The sequence below is a fragment of the Convolutriloba macropyga genome, chromosome 4, assembly GCF_964194025.1.
Source record: "Convolutriloba macropyga chromosome 4, txConMacr16.3, whole genome shotgun sequence".
NCBI lineage: Eukaryota > Metazoa > Xenacoelomorpha > Acoela > Convolutidae > Convolutriloba > Convolutriloba macropyga.
The window spans coordinates 36,986,046-37,000,778 of record NC_134471.1 but is presented as its reverse complement, the minus strand read 5'-3'; the positions used below and the strand labels follow the sequence as shown (position 1 = coordinate 37,000,778).

Below are 14,733 nucleotides of genomic sequence, written 5' to 3'. Positions count from 1 at the left end.
CGAAGTTTAGTAAGATTTAATCATTGGAATATAATATTAGTTAAAATCAACTCTAGTTCTAACGCAGAATTATGTAGGGTCAATAAAAATTTCTGTAAGATTTACGCTAAACTCAATGCAAATTATGCTAGATCTACGCCAAATTCGTCGCGAAATTATGTTAGACCTACGGTAAGTTCAACGCAAAGTCATGTAGGATTGACGCTCAAGCTTAGATTGTACATAAGATCAATGCATACAACGCCAATGTTACATAATTTTGCGTTTTTTTAACGTTGACAGCAAATCTGAATTCACCACCGAAACTATTTCATATCACATCGATTTTCATTGGTGACACTACAAGCATGGGCAGAAAAATATCTTAGAAAACATTTTAAAAAACAAACTCTTAACACATTCAACCACCTTTATTATCCACTCACTATATGACTGTGTTCAGTTTTAGTTAAACGAGGCAATTAGTTAAAATAATTACAGTTGGTTAACTGCAAGTAAGTAGTAAGTGTTGCAACATATTGAAAAATAGATCTATAAAAAGTCCTTATTCTGCTTTTCTTATATTTTAAATTCTAGTCAGATAAATAAGAGGTAATCAGAGAGTAAATAATTAGTTCACGACCGCAAAATTAGTTCAGGCTCTACTGTGATGTCTAAAGTATCCTGATTTCTTCTGTCTGCTTAAAATTGATCTAGGTGATTCATCCAGCTGACCTTATCGTTTCAAGTTTTAATAGATTCAACTTCGAAATTTGTTTTTATCTTCTGACTCTGAAATTAATTTTAAAATATTATTCAGCAACTGTTTTCCCAATATCGGTACATTTTAATTTTGTATCAGGCAAGTATTTATAACGCTAGATTTTGATTTTATAATATTATTAACAACACAAACATTATTTATGTGTCTATTGACACTGTCTTGGTAAATAAGAGCTTTTTGGTGCGATATTTAAGTAAAGCGAGACAATTTTTGGTGATTTGACTTTGACTGCAGTTTTTGCCAATAGACTTAAATTAATATGCCTTTACGTGCTCGTATTCTCTTTTATTTAAGTTAGAGTTAATAAAAATGCCAACGCTACCACTATATTCAAGTTGTTTTTTGCTTATTATTTAATATGAAACTGATATCAAATTACAGCTCCATTTGTAAATTTGAGAGCTCCTATAAACATAAACTTTTTCCATTCTAAATAGACAAAATACATCTATAAATATTTGAAAGAGAGATATTGAAACTGCCGTTTCATAGTGCCATGAATCATTAACGCTAATGTACAAAATGGATCTGACTAAATGTATTGGATAATAGCATTTTTTTCTATTATGGATTCTTTTAATCCGGCTATAATTGTTAATGGTTTTGATTTTTAGTTCAACAAAGTTCTTTAGTACAATACAGTTGATCAGAAAGTGTGATCCAAAGGTTTTTCGATAAAATTATGTTTTTTTTCAAATATTCTCTAACTTTCTTTCAAATAACTTTCAAATATTCTCTAACAAATATTCTCTAAAATATATGAAAAATGAAAGTAAAAAGAAAATTAGTCTTTATAAAACTTCACGCTGTGTCATTAATTTTTCGTCTTTATCAGAAAAGTTTTTTATCCCAAGACGGTTACGCAAACGATATCCATAATCAATGGAGACTTTATTAGCTTTCATAACATCTAATAGTATAGTACAATTATTAGTAATGGGCTTTGAAACTAAATTTATATTATAATTTTAAAAAATTGAACCAAATTTCTATCAAGTTAATGTCGAGCGCAAATGATTCTGAGAAACAAAAAATTTAAGTGAAGCAAGCTAATTTTAGCAAAACTTAAATCTCAAAAATGCAGATCGCCATCTCGATCTATTATTCAGATCTCTCCTGGGAATTTCAACTCTTCCGTTAAAATTTTCGGCTTTTTCTATGACTCTTGAGAAAACTTTCTTGGCGAAGTTATTCAAAACGCAAGTGTATATAGCAACATGTCATAGATCCAGAAATTTGTTGAATCGTTAAATTTTCTTCTGAAATTTACAAACTTTTCTTAGGTCTCTTCATTTTCTTTTCATAAAATCTGCTTGCTCAAATCACAATGGACAGGCAGACAGTGGAGATGTGGATCTACCGCGCAAATGCACAGTAATTTCCGTTCTTGGGCGTGATGTTTGCGGTCATGTTGGGGACGAAAGGGTTCCACAAATCACTACTGAGGAAAAGATCCAACCCAACGATCTTGAACATTTGCCCAATGATGCAAGCAACGAAAACAAGAAGACCAAAAAGCTTTTAAAAGGATGCAGATGAGAAGGAGGTCTCAAATTGCCATTTGGCACCTAATCTGGCTGCAACCATCATCATGTTAATGAGATTAGAGTGTTCGGGATCGCCAGCACTCGAGATGAATCACAGATCAAGAAGGGTCAAGAGATAATTGGGAGTGTGTGGAACCCAACAGCTAACATTGGTCAATTTTGTGGCACAGTTGTCTCAACTTCAAATTAGTCATAGGATAAGGACAGCTTCAACAGAGAAAACGAGTTTCTCACAAAGCTAGAGGAAGCTTAAGAGGAAATCTCCATTTTTTGAAACTCAATAGTTCAAACAGAAATGAAATTTGGCAGAACTTCCCTGAAATTACAGTAGAGAAGTACAAGGGACAGTAGAGCGCTCTTTCAAGAAGTGTCCCAAGTAAGCAAAATACGGTAGATATAGTAAGAATAGACATCTAGATAATGCATGAAAGAGACAAATAGGAGAAAACAGTAATAATTCAGTGGCATTGGGTCAAACGTTGGCTACAACTAACGAGAAGTACGTCGCGGTCTTTAAGCATTGGGAAACATGGAGCGTGCTAGTGGAGGGTTGTTTTGCAGATGGCATAGTGATGATGAATTATAGGGAATTCTTTCTCCCACTCGAACAGTGGTCAGAAACTTAAACGATGTCACCTCCTAAATGGTTGGGGAAGTCTCTGTTATGTTTAGCATGAAAATGAGCAGACTTGTCAGCCAACGTGCAATCAAAAAATATCTGCGTGTGCTTGACATTTGAAACTCAGTCTAAGGATGCGATGAATGAAAAAGTAACTCCTGTTTTGAGAGAGAGCAAACTCCACTTTGAGAAAAATCATACATGTAAAACTTTTGTATCGCTTTCTGCATCATTTTATTATTCGCTGCAAAATTCAACCGCTTATTTGGAACACTCGAAATTGATTGCATTAAGAAATGTGTTATCTGAATAAGATTAGCGTAGTCAGGAATGCAACAAAAATGGGGGAACGCAAAGATAAGTGCGTTCACCGTCAGTTGGCGTTGAGCAATGTCACAAAACCTCCATTCTCTAACGTGGTAATAATTCATGCAGAAAAAAATGGATAGTGTGTTTACAGGTGTGATCGACATTTTAGAAAAGCGTTGATGACAAGGCTCTGATTTCGCCAGTACTCTAAGTTTAATCTGCATTTCCGAGTTTGTTGCGGGTGATGAGTTAACTGGCTGGCGTGAATTCCTTCGTTCTCAGCGTGGTTGGGCCCAAGATGGTGAAAAAACGTCAGTAAACTTGAACACAAATCGTTTTAGAAATTTTCGAGGTTTATATTTGTGGAGGTTACAGGTAATTTGTGTAAATATCCAACTGACGCTATGTGATGGCAATTCAATTATCAAGTACTGACATCACTGATATGCCGGACCTACTAAAAATGGAGCACCAAACGCTTGGTATTCTGCAAACTGGATATTGATCATCAAAGGACGGACACGAAGAAGTGAGAATGGGTCTCTCTTTGCAATCAGAGGGTTTATGAACCCTTCAGAAGTTTCCAACCAAGAACATTGAGAAGCTTCTGGAGAAAGAGCTCGTATTATGAACAAAACGCATTCGACAAAAATTTCACTGCAATTAAAAGGAATTATCTGAATTCAGGATCAGCAAAAGATGGCTAACTTCTGTGGTGGCCCAAAGAGTGCGAGGGGACAGAATTAAGCCCCGACGAGCCACAAGCAATGAATAATCGAAAGTTTTTTTGGAAGTCAGAATTTGTCTTGCAGTGAGCGAGGACAATTATACAGAACGAAATTCAAATCACGAAGAGAAGTCGAGTGATGATTGGGGCTAATAAAAAAGAAGGAGATGAGGGCCTTGCAAGACGAAACCGAGCTTGAACACACAGGGACAGGGACGTCAATCATTGCATATAGTTTGGGAAATTGAAGATTCTTCCTAGTGGCTCCGACCAAGTTGACAATTACGAAGCACAATTAACGACTGTACTAATTTGGGACTTTTGCTCTAACTTGAAAGATGGAAACAATCGGGATTTTGCTTGAGCATCCACGAAGCAGGGCTATGTGAAGCAGATTGTTGATGTTCAAGCAGCCTTCTGGCACTCATCTAGTGAATAGGTAGAGTGCACGAAAGAACCTCGTATATTTATGAAGCGAGGAAGAGATTAAGACAGGTTTTTATGTAAAATAAAAAAATTCAGTTTAAGGCTTTAGGCACACAGTCAGCAACTAGATGATGAGACTTTTGAGATCTTTTAAGAAGAAGAGTTTTACAAGAAGCAGAAATGATAAATATTTCTATTGGGAGCAGAAACGGTTGTCCAGAAAATAATCTCAGTCTGCTGGTTGACATCCTCAAAATAGCATGCAGAAACATGAAAGTGGTCTCCGATATCAACATGGCGCCAGATGCTGTTTCCAACATGGTAGGAGATTTCACTGGTTTCTGGGCCTATGAATAAAAAGAGGGGAGGGCTAAATCACACTCGAACAAAAGTGCAACATAGAAACGATTGCATGAGGGGTTTCAAAAGAACGACTGCCAGACGACATGAACTATTTTGCTATTTAGGAAAATGTAGGAGATGGTAGGAGATTTCACTGATTTCTGGGCCTATGAATAAAAAGAGAGGAGGGCTAAGTCACACTCGAACAAAAGTGCAACATAGAAACGATTGCATGAGGGGGGGGGGGGGTTTCAAAAGAACGACTGCCAGACCACATGAACTATTTTGCTATTTAAACTGCAGGCAGCACCAAAAGGAGATAGAGAAAAGAACCTATCAAAAATTGGGGACTGTTTTTTTTATCTGACGAGAACAGATGAGGCAAGGCATCATGTTCATGATTACCATTTTGTCCATACAAGAAAAAAAACCCAAACTTTAACTTTAATCCTAGCAAACCGATCAATCAACACTCGAGTCCACAAATACGACAATTACGCAAGGTTTCATGCTACTAATACTTAATCATACATAGTGGTAGTTCATTTTAAAAGGACAAAAGTAGCGCAGACTTATTAAGAGATGTAACTGACATGAAATGAACGACCGGCTATTATTTCAAGCTGAAAACATTTGGCGCAGCACTCAGCTGGAGAATCAAGAAGAAGGTAACAGTTGCTCTCTATCCATCAGAAACAGAACTTCACGCCATGGAAATATCAAAAGGTATCAATTACAAAAAATTCCAGAGGCAACTGGTATATACAGCATGAATGGTATCAAGAATAACAAAAGTCCAGTCTATTTTTATCACTGACAAGTTAGAATCTTTCAGAGAATTTGCAACGTTTCCCGACTTCAATAAATCAGTCCCAGCTTTAGTGAAGCTAGTATAAACTGACTGGAAAAGCTAACAAAAATTGCGTTTTAAAGAAACTTTAATATTTTCCTCTGTTGAATCACTGTCAAGCGTAATTGATTCAACGTTACAATTTCATTAAAGGGAGCACAGCTAAATTTAAGTCAAAAGATCAATATCTTTTTTATGCTTTCTGATTTTTTATAATCTGTTTTTGATAATCTGTTCATAGATATGAAATATATGATGTTGAAGTGCGCCAATCCCAACTTCGAATGCTCACTTGATTAAGATACAACCATAAATAGAACCAATTCCGAGTGTTTTGCAGAAAAAAATCGTATATGGTCACTACAAAATTCCTATTGTACATCAAGGTGCTATGATTAACTCCCAGATAGATTTTTTTATATTGGGCGTATAAAAGGGCAAAATTTAGTCATTTTTTCACTTCGGATTTTATCAAATCACCGCTGCGATCTAATAATCAATTTACTCTGAGTCTCTTAATTTTTCCGTAAAAATAAAGTTGCTATTCTCTCATTCTTCAAATTAAACTTTTTCCAATTTAGTCGAAAACATTTTTCCGACTGCAAAAGTTCATACCCCAAGGATACTTAAGGATCTATGAATGAAATGGTAGTACGTAACTTCCGCAATGCAATTAATTACATTGTCGCTTCTTCCGCATTACATCAAAGTTTCCATGTATTTCGGCCGGCCTTTTTCTTAACAAAGTAAATATATACGTTGTTAACCATACTCGGTGTTAACCATACCATCCAAAAATCGTTTAATTGAAATCTAATCTTGTAAGAATCTTATTAAAAAATTAATTAATTTCATGCACTTTCTGTAAAATTAACAATTGTTTCGAGATATTTTATCGAAAAAGATACGTGATCTTTTAAGAATCCCGTAGGAATCTTGAAAGATTTTTCAGTGTCTTCTAAGAGTCTTGTTACAATTTGAAAAGATTTAAAAAAAGATTTGTAACATCTCGTAAGATCCTTGTAAGGATCTTGAAAGATTTAACAATGTCTTGTTAGAAACTATAGAATCTTGTAACACTCGGGTACTTCATGTTTCAGGGAGTTGAACGAAAGCCTAGAATTTTTGAAAATCATGCTGGCAATCAGAGTATTTGCATTAGTGGCTCTGGTCTTTACCCTAGCACTGCTAGTTTTTAGTCCAGTGATGTCTGCTCCGGTCGCAGAAGAGCGAACTCAACCGGAAGGACCAGATGTTGATGTACATGATCCAGTGCTGTGCATTCAAGGTGAATCTACCCGATGCTGAGAAATGTGACCATCTATACTTGAGCGGAAACAGTAATCAATGGCGAATTGGTTTTGGGAAATACATTTTTGGGTTTGGGTTAAAACGATTGATACCTTTAAAATTTATTAAGCCCCCATGAGAAGTCAAAAATGATGAAGAACAAATCGCATCTAAACGTCATTAAACCAAGACAGAGCATTTCATCAGTTTCCAAGTGCTTGTGATTATCTTCGAGACTGAATCAAGTTTCTATCAGATGAACAGTTTAGTTGAGTACACTCTAAGCTTTTGTCTTGCAAATCACGCAAAAAATTGTATATTTTAATCAAATTTCTCAACTGAAAACGGATACACGATAAAAGACCCGTTTACACGAGAAACAGCGAAAACTAACACACTTTCTACACTTTAATCATAGTGTTCACATTGTGAACCCCGTGATAAATTGAATCTTTATTGGCGCCGAAATGTCGTTTTTCAAAGTGGTTTTTTCAAAGCTGAATTCAACATTGTACACAATTTTCTGATTACTTATAGACCAGTTTTGCACCTGAAACAAGCAGAACTGCGCGACATGAGGTTTTCGTCGCCGCAAGTTATGTCAGCTAGACATTCGAGTCAGTTAGATAATTGGAGATCAAACAGTAATAATCATTCATCTGATCAAACAGAAGTGAAGACGCAAAATATCAATTGTAGCAACACACTTAGCAATTGCGGTCTACACACTTAGGAGCGATGTATCCCGAGCAACCATCAGTAACCTGTCTAAATTGAGCTTGTGGTTCCATTATCTGCAATGATGGTACCAAGTGAAAGTTTCAGACGCCGAAAGGTGGCCATAATTCCCAAAAAGGAGCAATGCTCATGAAAAGAACAGCTAGAAATGTGGGGAACAATAAGAAAAGTGAAAGCTGAAAACAGGCTACTATGGCTAAATGCTGTTCCGCAGCGACTACGGAGCAACTACAAATATTAGCATTATCATTTGCACTATATATATTTTTCTTTCTTGTTTACAACGCTTTTTTGCTTTTGAGTGCGACCTTTTGTTTAAATGATCAATTAGTTGAGCTCCTATGACGTCATGCAAGAATATTTTGCTTATTATGACTGAAACCAGTTATCAAAAGCAAATATGTCCTTCATTGATAGAATACAATATGGCGCTCAAGCAGCAGCTACACAAGAAAATAATCTCCTGCAAAATATCTTGTTGTTATGGACCAAAAACTTGCCCCCCTCCCACAGTGTGTTCCACGATTGTTTTAAGACTTTTGAAATGTTTGGTCTAGCAATATTATGCTTTTGAACTTTTTTCTTAAGTCGGTGGTTGTTCCGATGAGTATGGTTAAAACCGTACTCCTCAATCGTTCTTCAGTTCAATGTCACAGACTTCTGTGAAGATGGTGGATCAAGTTGTCGCGGAAGTTATTGTTCACCCTGGCCACATGGCAGTGGGGTGGTTCATTCAGAATATCACAGACGGTACTCGAAGAACTTTTCCTTTTTTATATTATGAAAAAATTTCCTAAAGTGCACATGGTATTTGGTTAAAGAGATGGACTCGCTTTACAGGAGAAGTTCTATGAATAGGATGTAAAAGGGACTACAATGTCAAATTAAATGTGAAACATTGTAACGAGATTGTTTAAATTTGAAAACTGAAGTTATTAACAACATGTGTTAAGTAGAGAGCTAATAATGAACTGCCCTAGTTGATTGAGGACGGTTATCTTGCAATATCTTGCAAGAATTTTGCAAGAATCTTGCAGCACTATGCATCATCTTGCAAGATTCTTGCAAGATAAGCGTCCGGATCTTGCATCTTGCAAGATTAGCGCTTTTGCAAGAATCTTGCAAGATTTTGTAAGATAACCATCCTCGCTCGTCTAAGGTTTAAATGGCCATTTTATTTTGTTTTATGGCATGCTCCGCAAAAACCTTGAGCATTCGAAATTTTCACTTATTTCAATGAGCAAAGCATTTCATTACTATAGACTCCCTACGCAGTCTGTGTACAAATAGGGCTTGTGCGCTTTCGGCTTAGAGAAAAATCATACTATATTTCATCATGGCAAGATTTTTTTTCAGCTTTCACTTATCCATGCTAGTCAGAAGTGAGTTTATGATTATTCATGTCTTAATGATAGCTTATATGGTCAGAATACAATGTTGAATAAAGCTTTAATTATTAAGTTTTATTGCTGTATTTTAATGATTTTCAATGATTCAGCAATGAAATGCCATGAGACCTAAGGTACGCGAAGAATGAGAAGAAACACACATAATAATTCAAATAATAACGAAGGTTTTGCTCAAATCAATAAGATCGTTCAGCACTGTTAGGGGTTTTTTTCTATGAAATACTGCTGATTTGTTGTTCCCTTACTGAGTCCGCTATCTGAGTTTGATAAGTACAAAAAAATAATGCTCATTTACTGAGATCGAACGCGAAAACAGTAACTGTTAAATCCAAAATTTTTGAATAGTTCATGGACTTTAAAGTCGCAATTTGAAATATGACGCGTCTATTCAATGTTTTAATGCCGAGATTTATTCTTTTGATGAATCTTACTTTAATTGGCATGGTGCTTTTTATTAACACAATTCAATTGGTGTCTGATATACGCCATCATTGATTTGTTTCCTTTAATTTAGCGTTTGTTTCAGATATACTTTTGAAAAGCTATGGAGATGACATCTTCAAGGAGCTTAATGGCACCTATGTCTTTCCGTTTTGATGCAATAAAATATGGCTATCCCCCCGCACCATAGACACCATTCTCAAATTGAAGCTGAAATCACAAACAATTCTTTCAATTGATCAAGCGCTGTTGGTTTTGATTCTTCAATTAATTAAAATAAAATGCTGCTTTTTGATGGTTAGCTTTCTCACGTAATTTCATCGATAATGCATCGGTTCCCAATAGAATGCGCATTATGTAAATTTCATTTTCATTCAGTGATTTTTGAAAACGCATTTTTTACAGAAATGTAAAAGTGAAGAAGTGTTGAAAACAAAAATGACTCATTTCTCACAATTAACGCTTGCTCAGTAAGTAACTCTTTATCTTAAAAATTTTCTAATAAATTTCGTACAAAATGAGAAAGTGTAGGGTTTGTTGTTCGGCGACGCCAATTCGATTGAATTGCAAGCGAGTGTTTATCTATTAATTCGCGGAGCGAATCAATGCTAAATTTTGTCGAGTGGAATTTATTTATTTGAGTTACCAAATAAATCTTGATTTGGCGGAGCGAAATCTCACTTCTATTTTGTACTGGTGTTTCGCTTAACGAAATACAGTTTTCTTTTGAATCGTATAGATTAGACTTTAGCGGAACGATTTCGAGAAAAGAATTTAGTTGACTGATTTAAATTATGAATTTCAGAAGAATGAAAATTGAAAGAATAAAATGGTTGAACAATAACTTATTCATATCATCAGACAATTTAAAGCGGCAAATCTTTACAAGATTTATGAACAGACATTCAATCATGCAACAAATTGTAAACAAATTTTAACAACGTGAAATCTTGAGATTTGATCTTCAAAATCTAACTTTACAAATTGAACAAAATTTAAAGAGCAAAAATGAACTAAATAAATGATAAGGAATTATCTTAATTTAGCAACTCAAAACTAAAACTTTTAAGATGAAGGTACTATTATACCACATTTCCCCCTTTGGAGAAGTAAATAATGAGAATTATTTAGCAGAAAATTAGTAAAATATGTACTTGTTAATTAAATAATATCATAAAGTTTTGAGAGTTTAAATGAAGTTTTTGAGTAATGTTTGTATTGAGATATTTCAATTCAGTCACTTTCGCTCTCATAATAGCGTTCTGCCTCACCAACTGTCATCGACACCTCAGGTCCTTCGTAGTTTGGTGAAACGTAGTATTGAACTGGGAAAGCAGGAGTTGGTGAGCATTGCGGCACTGTAAAATTCGATTCTACATGTTGTGTTTGTGAGGCGGCCGTTTGAATTTGTGAAATTAGCGTTTTGTTTTCTATTTGTTGTTGTTTCAATTTCTGCCGTCTTTTTTGTTTTCCTGTTACACTCGAACTGGATGTTGTTGGGGGGCATGTTTGTGACGAAGCTGCCGATTCGTCTGTTTCAGTGATCGAAGTTGATGCTCGTGTTCGTTTGGCGGGCATAAGATTTGCGGAGGCTTTACTAGCGGCTTTTCTTTTGGGTCGGCTTGGCGGTTCTGCTATTACAATACTAGATGTGGGGAGGTCTATTGGCGCTGCGGGTTGAGTATCTTGATCTGGTTGTTGATTTGGCGGCGCGATTTGTACATGTCGTTTTGGTTTGATTGGCATCTTTACTCGTAGTGCCCGTGTTACATTTGAGTGTATGGATGACACAGTGCTGATATCGTCAGCGATTCGACGATGTTTCATCTTCTTTCCTCCCTCGATTTTTCTTCTCAACTCTTTAGCATGATTATTAATAAGTTCCTCCGTAGTTTTTCCTGTTGGGATTGTTGGTCTCCTATTGGCATAGACTTGAAGCTCAGTCCCCCTCTCTGCCTTTGTCCCAAATTTAGCCAAATTGGAGTTTCGGATTGTGACTTCACGTTTGCCAGGCTCTTTTATGACAGACGTGTGTTCGTCTGTTTTGATTACAGAGGAGCCGGGGGCCAATACTTCATAAAGTCCATCTAGACTCTTCTTGGATCTTTTAGTCCTTGGTCGTTTCTTTGCCAGTTTTAGTTCTAATGAAGTCTCTGTCCGCGGTAGTGGTTGGCATACGTCCGGATGGAGGATGAATCGGGACTCTTTGTTAGTGTCGTCTTGTTGACGTTTTTCCGCCTCTTTACATAAGTGATATTTGTTGTCCTCCACTTCTGTGTCACTCCTTTCTTCGTTCGTCCAATTCTCATCTTTAATTAGTTGATCCCATCTAACTGTCTCCAGATCTAAATATTTATTTAGAATATTATTGTATGTTAGACTTTTAGGGTCTGGCTTTGTTGTTATGTTACTTAAAGGCGTATTTGCTTTGCGACCAAAATGTGCTTCAAATGGTGACATGTTTATCGTCTTTTGACGACAGATTCGCAGTTGATATATTATTGAATTTATTGAAGCCTTTATATTAAATTGATTTCGTGCCGCCGTTTTAATACATGCTAGACGATTCTTGATTGTCTGAATTAGCCTCTCCACTAAGCCAATAGCTCTGTGATCGTGTATTGGTGCCTCAATTAACTCTATATTATTTTGATTACAGAATGCTTTAATTCGCTGGCCCGTTTGACATCTAGCTTGATCTAGTCGAATTGCACGGGGTATACCGTGTAATAAAACATATTCTTGAAGGAATTTCAAAATATTATCTGCATTCGCGCTTTCAAATACCTCAGCTGATGGAAATTTCGAAAATCGGTCAATACATGCAAGAAAGTAGACTTCTTGATTTTTCTCATTATATATGGGTCCGCCAAAATCAATTTGAATTTCTTCATTAGGAACTTTACATAGTTTTAATGGTGCCCATTTTTTAATTGGTATTATAGATTTTAAATTTTTACCGATTTTTACACACGGGTTGCACTTCGCTGTCTTTGTGGCCAAATCACGATGCATATATGGCCACCACGCGTGCGATGCCATGTCTGTCGTGCCCGGATGCGTGGCGTGGATTGCGTCCACATAGGCGTCCTTTATTGTGTGCGGAAGTGCTATTCTGTCGTCAATACATACACACCCACTCTTCACATGAAGGTCTTTCCAGTAACTGTGTATATATGGCGAGATCTGCTTACAACGGTCCTCGTTACCTGTGAGACTACAGTCACGAATTTCTTTAAGGATTGCGTCTTTCGTCGTTAGACTCGCCATTAGAGAACTGGAAAATATTTTCGACAACGCAAAATTAAACGAGTCTAAATATAATTCGTCGCCTGAGGTGGAAGTGCCTGTTGTGTCCGTTGTCGGTGTTGTTGGGGTACTGGGTGCGGCTGGAACAATCGGAGCGGTTGGTGCAATTGAGGGCCCTGCATCCGCGAAGCGAACTCTTGATGGAGTGGATTGCTTAACAGACATGAGGGTTTCGTCGTCGGAATTCGGCTGGGACATCATGTAAACTTGTCTAAATTTTTGGGCTATTCGCTGGAAATTGTTTAAATTACTATGCGACTGATTAGTTGAGCGATTGTGGGCAGAAAGCGAGTTTGGAATGTTGGCTATTTCAATTTCGGGTTTGGTATTTTCAATAATTGGGCTTAATTCGCTAATTGAATTGTCAGATAGCGTAATATTAGAATGTTCTGGATTTCGCGGTGCCAATTCACTTCCAAATTTGTTAATGGAATTTAGATTATGCTCGACGCATTTTGTGGGTGGATTTCGCGCTGCGAAATCAACGTAATTTTCAGCATTTAATAGAAAGCGTTTCGCGCCGCGCTTAATTACATCCAATTTTGCTACTATGAATTGTTCATCGTATGTAGATATATTAGCGGCTTGTTGATGTGGGTCGCGAGAAATGTAATCCACTAAGCCCATTTTAGAGCCAGGAAGATGATCAATTGAGAAATCGAATGGCAATAATCGGTCCACCCAACGTGTTAATCTGCTATTGTATGACTTATTAGATCTATTTTCACGCATAATAGATAAGAGGGCTCTATGATCAGTGATGACGGTGAACGGTTTTCCGTAGAGATAGTATTTAAAATGTTCGATAGACCACACCACCCCTAGAAGTTCGAGTTCGTTTACACTGTATCTATCTTCTACTGAATTTAGAAATCGCGATGCGAATGCTACAGTGTGCCAACCATTGGGCGTTCGTTGCTCCAATGCGCATCCTAATCCTTTACGTGAAGCATCGCATTTAATGCGTGTTTCTAAATCTGGATTGAAATGTTTATTTTCAGTTGTTTCCGCGATTTTCTGTTTAATTAAACAAAAGTGTTTTTCATGCTCGTCCGTCCAAATGAACTTAGTGTTTTTCTTTAACAATGGTCTAAGAGGGTAACATAGTTGAGACAGGTTCGGAATGAATTTTCCTAAGTGATGAACTGATCCCATAAATGATCTAAGTTTTTTGAGATTAGTTGGTGCTGCTAATTTTTCAATTGCGTCTGTTTTGCTCGAGAGAGGTGTTACACCTGACTGTGTAATATTGTGACCGAGCCATTCAATTTTGTCTTTAGCAAAATGACATTTAGCCAAATTAATTCGCAGATTCTCTTGGTCAAGTCTTATTAAGCATTTTCGTACCAAATCCAAGTGTTTTTCGATTCTTCCTCTGCTTACTATTAATATGTCGTCCAAAAAACAGAATGTATTTTCTAAACCCGCAAGAGTACAGTCAATAGCTTTTTGAAATTCTGCTGGCATATCTGTTAAACCATAGAATCCCGTTTTAAATCGATATGTTCCTGTCATATCTCCACTAACAATATTAAAGTTACAATGGCGGGCCGTATCGTTATGTAAATTGAGTTGGCTGTACGCGTACTGCAGATCGAGCGTTGTAAAATATGCGGTCTCTTGCGGCGCCGATGATAGAGTTTGCGAAATAGTTTGAATTAGTGAGTCAATGTTCGGCATTTGGTACTTGTTTTTGTGAATCGCTTTGTTGAGGATTTTTGAATCCAGTGCTATTTTTATTGACTGATCCTTTTTCACAGTGATAACTATTGGGGAAATGAAAAATTGATCTGAGCAATTGTTTAGTTTTTCGATGTGTCCTTCATTAAGCAGTTTTTCTAACTCAATTTTTACTTTTGGTTGGAGGTGTATTGGTACTTTTCTACCTTTTTGATGTACAACTCGATAGTTTCTGTGAAATTTGGAGTTTACTGTATGATTTTTTGATTTGCCAATTCGTGAT

At 36.5% G+C, this 14,733-nt stretch overlaps 1 long non-coding RNA gene across 1 annotated transcript; it reads left to right on the top strand.

The window, feature by feature from the left end:
• The first annotated feature begins 721 nt into the window (after positions 1-721).
• On the top strand, positions 722-6,831 carry LOC142338417 (uncharacterized). Its single transcript, XR_012758975.1, has 2 exons — positions 722-841; positions 6,684-6,831. It is a non-coding gene; the product is annotated as an uncharacterized LOC142338417 (long non-coding RNA).
• The last annotated feature ends 7,902 nt before the right edge of the window (positions 6,832-14,733 follow it).